General features: G+C 35.9%; 1 pseudogene; it reads left to right on the top strand.

The window, feature by feature from the left end:
* Positions 1 to 4,325: 4,325 nt before the first annotated feature.
* Positions 4,326 to 10,475, top strand: LOC100446350 (tripartite motif-containing protein 49D-like; annotated as a pseudogene).
* Positions 10,476 to 11,288: the final 813 nt, after the last annotated feature.

Here is an 11,288-nt window from a genome sequence, read left to right as displayed (position 1 = left end):
AGAAGCACTTAATTATGGCTTCTCTTTAGCATATTTGAACGACCAGCATCACTGCTTGTGTGATTTGGGGACATTATTGGGTAAGAAATGAATTACTTCAACACAAGCACTGCAATAACATGGCAGTTGAATAAATTGATATCTGAGAGGTTACTGATGATTGGGCTGGTATAAATCTAGTCCTAGGTGGGACAAAGTAAGACTGAAAAAGATTTCATCATGCTATTCAGAACAGCAGGGAACTTAAAACTTAGAAACTGTTTATTTGTAGATTTTTTTAATTTAATATTGTTTGGCCAAGTTTTGATCCCTGGTAACTCAAACCTCAGAAAGAAAAACTGTGTTCTCTTTGCACATGGACCCTAGAACTTTAAGTATAATTATATATATATATATATATATATAATATATATAAAAGAAAAAAAGAAAAACTGTGGATAAGGGGGACTATTACACATAACCATAGATACATTTTCTCCATGATTTGTATGTGGTTAAACACAAAATAAGCTGAGAAAATACATAAGCACTCTTGACTGTAAGTCTCGTGGGGGCTATTTGCAAGGAATTCCTCTGTCAGAAAATGTTTGAGTAGCCACTTCTGAAATCTCTTCTTTTTTTAATTGTCACATGACAACAAAAATATTTGTTATAGAAAGAAAAATATAATCCATCCCTATCATTTGGATTCTGTATTTGTGAATTAGCCTATGTCCTAAAACTTGTTTAAAATCCCCAAATTATTACATTGCATTTCTAGTCACCATGGAACATCATGCACTATGTGGAGAAAAGCATTAAAATAATAACTTATATTTCACCCGTGAGATTGGCAAAGTTTTGTAAATTCAATAAGATTCCTCAAATTAATGGGGTTATTTGGTTAATCAGTGATTTCTCTTAGAGTGGCAGAAAATAAAAAAAGTTTTATCTTCCTGTTGGACTTCCCTGGGAATAGCCTATAAACGTACTAAAGCAGCATTTAGGGCTGGAAGAGGTGGTTTATGCCTGTACTCCCAAGCACTTTGGAAGTCCAAGACCAGAGGATCATTTGAAAACAGGAGTTGGAGAACAGCCTGGGCTACAGAGCCATACCCTGACTCTATGAAAAGTTTTAGAAAACATTAGCCAGGTGGGATGGTGTGAGCCTGTAGTCCTAGCTACTTGGGAGGCTGAAGCAGGAGGATCCCTTGAGCCTTGGAATTCAAGGCTGCAGTGAGCTGTGATTATACCACTGCACTCCACAAGGAGACAGTTTCTCTAGAATAAATAAATGTGCCCTTAGAGGAATGCCTACATCTTGGATGATACATCAATAAACAGTATGAAATGCATCTTAGTTAATTTCTAGTGTATGTCTAATCTCATAGGATTTATGTTACATATGATTCACTTCAGTCACGGTTTTTTGGAATGAAGGAGTGATGATAATTTAATCAGCGGTGCAAAGGTGTGTTCTAAATACTGCATAAACCTAATCATCTTATTCTCTACCTTTCTCAATACTCCACCCACTTAAAGAGGTGGGTGTGGTCTTCACAGATTCTTAAAGAAGGACATAGAAGAGACAAGCTCAGTTTTCTCCAAAGTAGAAGGAGAGCACTTAGAGGGAGCTGTATTTTGGTGACCTCTAAATGTCAGTACTGCGGTGAATGAGCTCCTGACCTTGAGGAGTACTTAACAGAACTATTTCTGGAAGAATCATTGTGGGAACCATTCAAAGAACCCAGCGGTGAGTGAAACTTATATTGATAAAATTATATCTTCTTTCCTTTATAAAATAATAAATTAGAGTGTTAAAAATATCTCATTATCTTAAATCTACACAATGATACCATTTGTAGTTCATATTCTTACTATAGATTTTATGAATTATGAGGATACTAATTGTTGTTATTTTGTGTTTTCTATCATTCTTCAATATTGTTTGGAAAAAATTGAAATATCTAGTGTTTGCTGCAACAGATATGTATGCATAATGAATATATGAAGTTGATATTAATACATATATCTACACATAAGTGTGTGTAAATATATGTGTAATGAGTGCATTAATATTAAACAACTGAATTGAGAAGACATTAATGAATGTTAATTCATTCATTCATCTTTTAGACATAAGTTTAAATTAGTGAGGGAATGATGAGAGATGCAAAACAGTGAAACTGAAAAAAAATGAGAAAGCTCGCCAAAACATCCTAGTTTGGAAATCAAAACACAATTTTTTGACCAAATAAATTTATAAGATATAATTTGATACGTGATGGTGGTTGCCATCTCACTTGAGTCTTAATCTTATTAAACTATGAAAAATTCCTTAAAATAAATTAGATGACTTCTGGAGACTATACACAATTCTAAGATTTTTCATTTCTTTCACTAAAATTCAGCAATGTTATCAAATACGGGAGAGCAAAGTAAAGGACTTAAAATTGCCAAAGACCATAGTTTATATATTACTCAGGGCTCTCCAGACAGACAGAATGTTAGGATGGGTATGTATATATGTAGAGATACATACATGAGCCATTTCAGTCAACCACAAACCACACATTGTGGTCACATAAGATTATAATACGAGTATGTTTACTGTACCTTTTCTGTATTTAAATATGTTTACATACTAAATAATTACCACTGTGTTACAATTGCCTACAGTATACAGTACAGAACATGCTGTACAGTTTTGTAGCCTAGGTGCAACAGGCTGTACTGTATACCATAGGTGTGTAGCAGGCCATACCATCTAGGTTTGTGTAAGTATAGTCTATAATGTCAGAACAATAAAACTGCCCGGCTGGGCGCAGTGGCTCAAGCCTGTAATCCCAGCACTTTGGGAGGCCATGGCAGGCAGATCACTTGAGGCCAGGTGTTCAAGTCCAGCCTGGCCAATATGGCGAAACCTCGTCTCTACTAAAAAAAGAACAAAAAAGAAAAAATTTACCAGGTGTAGTGAGGTGTTCCGGTAATCCCAGGTACTCAGGAGGCTAAGGCAGGAGACTCGCTTTGACCCTGGAGGCAGAGGTTACAGTGAGCCGAGATTGCACCACTGCACTCCAGCCTGGGTGATGGAGTGAGACTCCATCTCGAAAAGTAAATAAATAATACCTCCTTACACGTTTCTCAGAACATATATCTGTTATCAAGCTATGCATGACTCTACCTGAGAAGGAATTCATCAGGAAAATTCGTTTGCTTGATTATGGAGTCTGAGCAGTTCTAATATAGGCTGTCTTTAAGCTGATGTCCTGAGGATACCGGTATCTTGACTGAGCTCAAGGCTGAAAACCTCAGAACCAGCTTCAGGAGAGAGAAAGAGGAAATTGCCTTTTCTCTGGCCTTTTCCTTTTATCTGCGCTAGCAGCTGATTCTGTGGTGCCCACTCACATTGAGGGATGATGGTCCCACTCAGCTCAGCAACTCACATGTCTCTCTCCTCTGGAAAAACCTTCACAGACTCACCCAGAAACAATGCTGCACCAGTTCCCTAGGTATTGGTTAATCCAGTCAGACTGCTATCTAAAATTCAACATCACACCATAGAAATGTAATTACACCTCTCTGAGTTTAACAAAAATCCTACTATATGTTAGTTCAGAGTTTGGGTATTCCTAGGAGAAGTTAATTTAATCCACAAGAAAATAAAAAGGCCTAATATCTTTAATTATGTTTTTCTCTTCTATTAAACCAAAATTGGTTTAATTGCTGGTTTTTTTTTTTTTGTTTATTTGGTTGGTTGATTGGTTTCTCTAATTTGTTTTGGTTTGGTTTTTTATTTTACTTTAATTTTATATTATTTTAAGTCCTAAGATAAATGTGCAGGACGTGCAGGCTTGTTACATAGGTAAACATGTGCCATGGTGGTTTGCTGCCCCACTGTTGTGTCTTTCAAAATATGTCATAGAACCCTCTAGCAATCTTCTCATATTTCCTTGGCCAAGGTAGTTTTCCCCAGTTTTTCATACTCAGCAGTTACCTGAAAGAAGAATAGGAACAACTACAATTTATTCTAGGTCACTTAGAATCAAACCCAATTTCCAGATCAACATTCAGAAAACGGGAAATTGAATAGATTGGTATTATGTTACATAGAGGAAACAAGAGTACAAAGGGTTGTGAGTCATCTAGTCAGTAACATCTACTATAAAGCTGAGAGACTCTCTCTGTGTGAGATTTTTATTTTTGTTACAGAATAAATAGTGTGCTGTACTTTAATGAATACTGTCAAGAGAAGAAAATAGGGCTACCAGGTATCTCCACATGTTCAGAAACTTTTCATCAACCCAGACCCCAAAATGACATGTTGCTCTTTCTTCCTCAGAAACATGAATTCTGGAATCTTGCAAGACTTCCAGAGGGAACTCACCTGCCCCATCTGCATGAACTACTTCGTAGACCCGGTCACCATAGACTGTGGGCACAGCTTTTGCAGGCCCTGTTTCTACTTCAACTGGCAAGACATCCCAATTCTTACTCAGTGCTTTGAATGCATGAAGACAACATGGCAGAGAAACCTCAAAACTAACATTTGTTTGAAGAAGATGGCTTTCCTTGCCAGAAAAGCCAGTCTCTGGCTAATCCTGAGCTCTGAGGAGCAAATGTGTGGCACTCACAAGGAGACAAAGAAGATGTTCTGTGAAGTGGACAAAAGCCTGCTCTGTTTGCTGTGCTCCAGCTCTCAGGAGCACCGGGATCACAGACACCGTCCCGTTGAGTGGGCTGCTGAGGAACACCGGGTAAGTGATGCCTCTGAAGATCTATCTCTATAAATGACACATGAAATTCCTGTGGGTTTATTTTCTTGGAGATTGGGTAAAGCCAAATCTGAGTCCCTTTAAGCAGCTCACTTCTGGGCCTTCTTAGCTTCAGTCCTCGGAGATTTGAGGAAGAAGAAGGGAAATAGAAGAGATGCCATTTCCTAGGGACTTATTTGTCTCTCATTCTGGGCCCCCTCCCTATGAAACGGTCTGCATATTACTTTATTGTTTTCACTGGTGCTTCAATTTATGGCTCTTTTGCAGGAGAAGCTTTTAAAGAAAATGCAGTCTTTATGGGAAAAAGCTTGTGAAAATCAGAGAAACCTGAACATGGAAAGCACCAGAATCAGCCACTGGAAGGTTAGTCCTGTACTACCCTACTTCTACATTCTCCAGGAACTTATGGTGGGAAAATGGGTGACTCTTAAAATAGGAACTTCATATCAAACTCTAAAGTTTCTGGGAGTCAATAAAAAAAAAGGAAACATTGAGAAAAAGTGACCTCATTTCTTATATACAATAGTATGACTGTTATATAGGATTTCTAAGAAAACTACTGAAGTCACCCAAAGCATGCTGGTTTGTTTTCATACAAACCTGCAGCTATACACCAAAAGATACAAGAAACTGGGCCATCTCACAGCATTCTATATGTGCTGGTTGGATAAATGCTGGGCACAAGATTCATCTGGCAGTCATGAAAAGCTCAAGTGAATCTTCTCAGCCTGGGTCAGCATTAATCTGAATGCTGCTGGACAAGTAGTATTTGGAATTGTATGGAAAATTTGAGGCAGAAAGAGTGACAGGGGAAATCTAGAGCAACCATGAAATTAAGAATCTCAACTAATTAATACTGAATAATAGATAACATATGATGAGAAAATTGAGAAATATGGATTTGTGTCTTGAGGGAGACAGGTAAACAAGCCCGAAATACGGGAAATAGCATCTAAATATAAGGAGAACTCTAAGGACTTCAGAGAAATATTAAAAATGATTTTCTCTTTGTGGATGTATACTTTGAGGGTATGATAGCTAATATTAGTGTTTTGAAAAGCGTTTCATAAGAACCTAGTCTATGTTGAATATTAAATTAGAAAATTTGCTAGTATAGAAGACAGAATGCATCTTTGTCCTCACAAATCATATAATCCAAATGAGAGAGGAAAAATGGTCAACATGCAAATATGTGCAATACACGACGTGTTTGGGTGTGGTAGGTTCTTTGTTGGAGAATAATCAAGCAGGAAAGTAGAAAAGGACAATAGAGGCCAGAAACTGGAGATTAGTGTCTGATTTTTAAATAGGGTGGTTATAAAAAAGCCTCACTGAAAAATTCAATTTTACCGAAATTTTGAAGAGGAGAGGGAACACGAATGTGCTTATGTGTATATATATATATATATATATATATATATATATATATATATATATATATGGACCATGAATGTGTATATATGTATGTGTGTGTGTGTGTGCGTGTGTGTAATATTCTAGTTGGAGAGACCAGCATATGCAGTAATTTTGAGTTTGTGTATATTTGGAGGCCCGAGGAACCACAAAGAAGTCTATGTTTCAGAATGGGATAACTTAGAAAAAGAATGGAAGGAAATGAATTCAGGGAGACAAAGATGGCCAAATCATAAGTGCAGCCTTATTAGGATAGGTTTTGCTGGGCGAAATGCACTTAGCTGGACATGCTAGTCTAAGGTTATTTCACATATAATGAGTTTAAGCAACTTGTTGCGTATCTCAGAAATAGAAATAATTATTTCCATTCTAGTAACTATAGCTCTATACTCCAACTCTTAAGCATGAACTGTTCTTACTTTTCCATAAATATTGGCTGGAATAGTGAAATTCAAATTGTGTTTTTTTCATTTCCAACTGCCTTAGAAAACACATTATCTTGAATAAATTTAATATAATTGGTCAGATACATCTATGTTGATTTTTATACAGAAAGAAAGGAAAGGAACAAAATTTTGTGGATTCTAAGAACTAGCAAGACTGGGGTTTAAATTATTGGAAGTTCGAGAGATGAAAAGAATCAGTGAGATTTAGTAGGAGATGAATAAATACATTTCTCTTTTGACTAACCCATTATCACTGCAGGATTACGTGAATGTAAGGCTAGAAGCAATTAGAGCTGAGTATGAGAAGACGCCTGCATTTCACCATGAAGAAGAAAAACATAATTTGGAGATAATGAAAAAGAAGTGGAAAGATATTTTTCATCAACTTCATTTAAGTAAAGCCAAAATGGCTCACAGGAGGGCGATTTTAAGAGGAATGTATGAGGAGCTGAAGGAAATGTGCCATAAACCAGATGTGGAGCTACTTCAGGTACAAACTCACAATGTGGTTTCAGGTTTTTGACTATTCACATGTGTAAGTATATTCCTCATGGCTGAAATCCATCTCCCTACCTTTATTTCCATGATGTGTTTCCAAAAACACATTTGCATAACTAATGCTACTTTGTTGGGAGAGTATAGCCCCGCCAAGGGATTCTATTAGGCCAAAGGTCCCTCCTACTTTGTCCACCAGCCACGAAACTTTGGAATGGTCAAGGTAACAGCTCCAATAACTATTCCCCATCTAAGTCAATAATATATTTTGGGTTGTTTAACATGTATAAAATAGTGAGTGATTCATTTACATTTAGGTTAATTTGAGGACATGGCAAGATCAGAAGTTTTGGGTATCTAGGCTCACATTAATATTATTTTGAGGTCCACTCATTTGAGTAATAGGTTCTGGGAAAGATGACTAAGTAGGTTATTCGAAGTTACCACAGAGCATAGACTCTCTGGGCCTCTTCTCCATTCACTTCTGTAGAGAATGTCTTCAAGACTCAGACTTTACCAGGACATTAATTAATGACAAAACGACTAACTGGGTTTTTCATTACAGAAGAAATAGAAAATGCTTTCCGGATGGTAGGGAAATAATATCTTTAGAAAATGATTCCAAATTTCACACTCAACTGAGTGAAAGACGCATCTTGTGAAATGCCTACATATTTCTTTTTTTTTTTTTTTACAGGGTTTTGGAGACATATTACAGAGGTGAGTGTGTACCTGTATTTTAGCATGTATTCTTTCAGTTTCCACCAATATCAAAGCAGTCTCTACCAAAGTCATGGCATAAATGATTAAGATATTGATACTACCTTTTCTTTCCATTTGCTTTCACTCTCACAACAGAAAAGATAAGAATAATAAATAAATAAATAAATAAATAGTGAAATAAAAAAATGTTTATTCCTGATTTTGTTTTATTGATTAAAAGCCTGCACAGGTGAAAGATGAAGTTTTGTTTTGTGGATGGTGAGAAAGTCACCAGAGGAAGCAGGAGAGAAGAGGGGGAAGTATTTTAGCAGTGAAAAAGTTGATGATTTGTTGTTCATACCTATATACATATCAGTTAACAGTTCTGAAAAATAGATTGAAAAAACTGTGGAGTGTTAGAACTGTATAAGTCCCTAGGGAAGCTTGTTTCTAAAAGGCAGGTCTAGCTGCCTAGAACAAGTTTCACATTCTTTATCTTGAAAAGGAAGCAGCAGATGCAGCAGTCTCCCCAGAACCCCGCTATTTCAGACAAAGATGTCAGGGGAGTCTGCCAAGAATTGGAACGCAGAATTTCCTTTCTAAATATTCTCAAGGCCATAAGGCTAAGGAACCTTACCCATTTGGGGCAAAAAATAAGAAAGATCAGACTGAATTCTGACTCAGACTCTCGCACTATGCTTTAAAATTCAGAAACTGTAAATAGAATTTAATTTCAAAAAGGAAGGAATAATTTTTGAATTATCAAATTTGTGGGTTCAAAGGATTCTCACGAAATATCTTTAAAATACAAGTAGTGATTTTTATTTATTTTATGGCTGTAGATGTTGTAACTGCAGGTTTTTCCTTGCAGGAGTGAGTCCGTGCTGCTGCACATGCCCCAGCCTCTGAATCTAGAGCTCAAGGCAGGGCCCGACACTGGACTGAGGGACAGGCTCAGCCAATTCTGAGGTAAGTCTCCACCCATAGGCAGCACTTCCACTATCTAAAGATTATTATTGTTAGGATCACATAGGTAATATTTCACCCTCTATCAAATATTTTACTACTTTATAGATATAAGTGAACAATATAATCATGCAACCCTTTTGTATCTGTGTCTGTATAGTCAGATTTATAGCATTAAGTCTGAAAGATAGCGAAAAACAAATACATTATGACCTCATAAGTACTGAGTAATGTAATGGGAAAAAGGAGTAGTGTAGCAAATTTAAAAAAGGAGCAAATGGAACAATGCCCAGAATGAAGGTGAGTTATTTAATGTTTAATACAAAATTTTACCTTTCCTTAGTGTATTCATTTGAACAGCTAAGAACTGTTTTTTGGGGATTATGGTTTACTGGGGATTGCTGGGGTTTTTAAATTTTCTAAATGGATATGTATCATATATTGCAAAAAAAAATAGTTAATGGGCAAACATAAAAAGAAGAAATCATTTTGTGAATACAAGTAAAATTACAAACAAAAAGAAGTTCAGTTTAATTTCAATATGAAAAGCTACAGGTTAAGTTTAAAATCCAGCTATAACCGCGAGCTAGCATGGAGGACCACAGAGAGACTGGTAAAAGATTTTGCAGAAATCTGTTTAAATTGTCACTTATGATATGTACTTATGGATTTTTATCCAGTCATCAAGAGCAGTACTTGAGTAACTGAAAATCTTCACATTCTTTGATAGCACTAGTTTTTAAGAATAAGAAACATTTCTAAATAATGATCTTGATAACAACATAGTATTTAGGGCATATAATGTGCAAATTTTGCTTTGAAAATTGGATTGAAAGAAATTGGTCTTACATTTGGCTCTCAATATGTAAGTTTTCAAAACATTTTTAATACTTGTGGTTAGTGTTTTGTTTGTCTTGTAGATAAAATTAATCATCTCTATGCTTTATTAGAAGTTACAAGCAAAATTTTCCTTGTGACTTTACATTTCCTGGTAAATTAACTTCTTAATAGAACAATTTTTGCTTATTGACACGTCTATGCATGTTTTGTTTCTTTGTCTTTTATTTATTTATTTATTTATTTTTGCAGTGGATATTACTCCGCATCATGATGAGCCAACAGTCATATCTTTCGATGCGGAAATTTGAGAAGCATGTGTATTGGATGTGACCGTCAAAATGCGCCCCATATCACTGCAACACCTACAAGTTTTCTTGCATGGGGTGCTCAGACTTTCACCTCCGGCAAATATTACTGGGAGGTCCATGTGGGGGACTCTTGGAATTGGGCTTTTGGTGTCTGTTATGAGTATTGGAAGGGGAAGAATCAGAATGACAGTATATAAGGAGAGGAGGGACTCTTGATTCTTCGATGTGTCAAGAATGACATTCAGTGCAGTCTCTTTACCACCTCCCCACTTACACTGCATTATATCCCAAGACCTACCAGCTGCATAGGATTATTCCTGGATTGTGAAGCTAGAACTGTGAGCTTCGTTGATGTTAATCAAAGCCGCCTTATATACACCATCCCTAATTACTCCTTCTCATCTCCTCTCAGGCCTATCTTTTGCTGTATTCACCTCTGACCAGAGATAAATCAGAAATGTGTTCATCTGCTGCGAGAACCCCTTTATTCCAGGAAGCCCTTTCCTTGTGCCTTATCAAACAGGACAAATAAGTTCTATTTTATGTCTTGAATTGCCTCCTAATGTTATTAATACTCATTTATTGTGTTACTATTAAAAATGATAAAAACACTAAAAGTATATGTATTGGTTCTTTACTAATTTTTGAAAAATCATTATTCATGATCATGGCATGGAATATATTCTGTTTTTTTTTTCTTTATTTCGGACTGCCACTGAGTGAAATAATAGATGACAGACATGTCTGAATGGAGTTAAAATCAATGAAAGAGAGTCCAGATCTTTTGCTTCATGCAAAAACTTGGAGTGAAGTCTTAAGGATAACTGGGAAATGTAGTTTTTCTTTCTCTTTATCTAACTATATTACACTTATCCATCATGTTTCATCGTACTAATCTATCCTTTTAGTTAACACCATTTGACCTTCTGGGCTTCACTTTGGGATTCTTACCACATATATAAATAATCCTGCATTATTAGTGTGCTCTTCTACATTGAAATACACAAGATGGTCAGAACAATGCTGGATTAATTGAATTTTGTTTAAAAAAGTAACTAAATATTGACTCCTACCTCAAAACACACACAGTCATTTCCAAATAGATTCAAGTCCTGAAGGTAAGGGGAACATGATACTATATTCTCATAAGGATTTCTTAACCAGGACAAAAATTAACAATTAAAAAAAATTAGATGGTTTATATTAATGATGACATCTGTGTTTCAAAAATCATGACACAAGAATTGAAATGCAAACCATTAGTGAAGAAAGATATTCACCTGAACATATATAAAATACAATAGAATACATGTGCATGATGAATACTTAAAATGTATTTTAAGTATTTTTCCAGTTTCTTCCAG

Source organism: Pongo abelii, chromosome 9, assembly GCF_028885655.2.
Source record: "Pongo abelii isolate AG06213 chromosome 9, NHGRI_mPonAbe1-v2.0_pri, whole genome shotgun sequence".
NCBI classification, from domain to species: Eukaryota; Metazoa; Chordata; class Mammalia; order Primates; family Hominidae; genus Pongo; species Pongo abelii.
The sequence above is the reverse complement of the archived record's forward strand: the minus strand, read 5'-3'. Positions and strand labels throughout refer to the sequence as shown.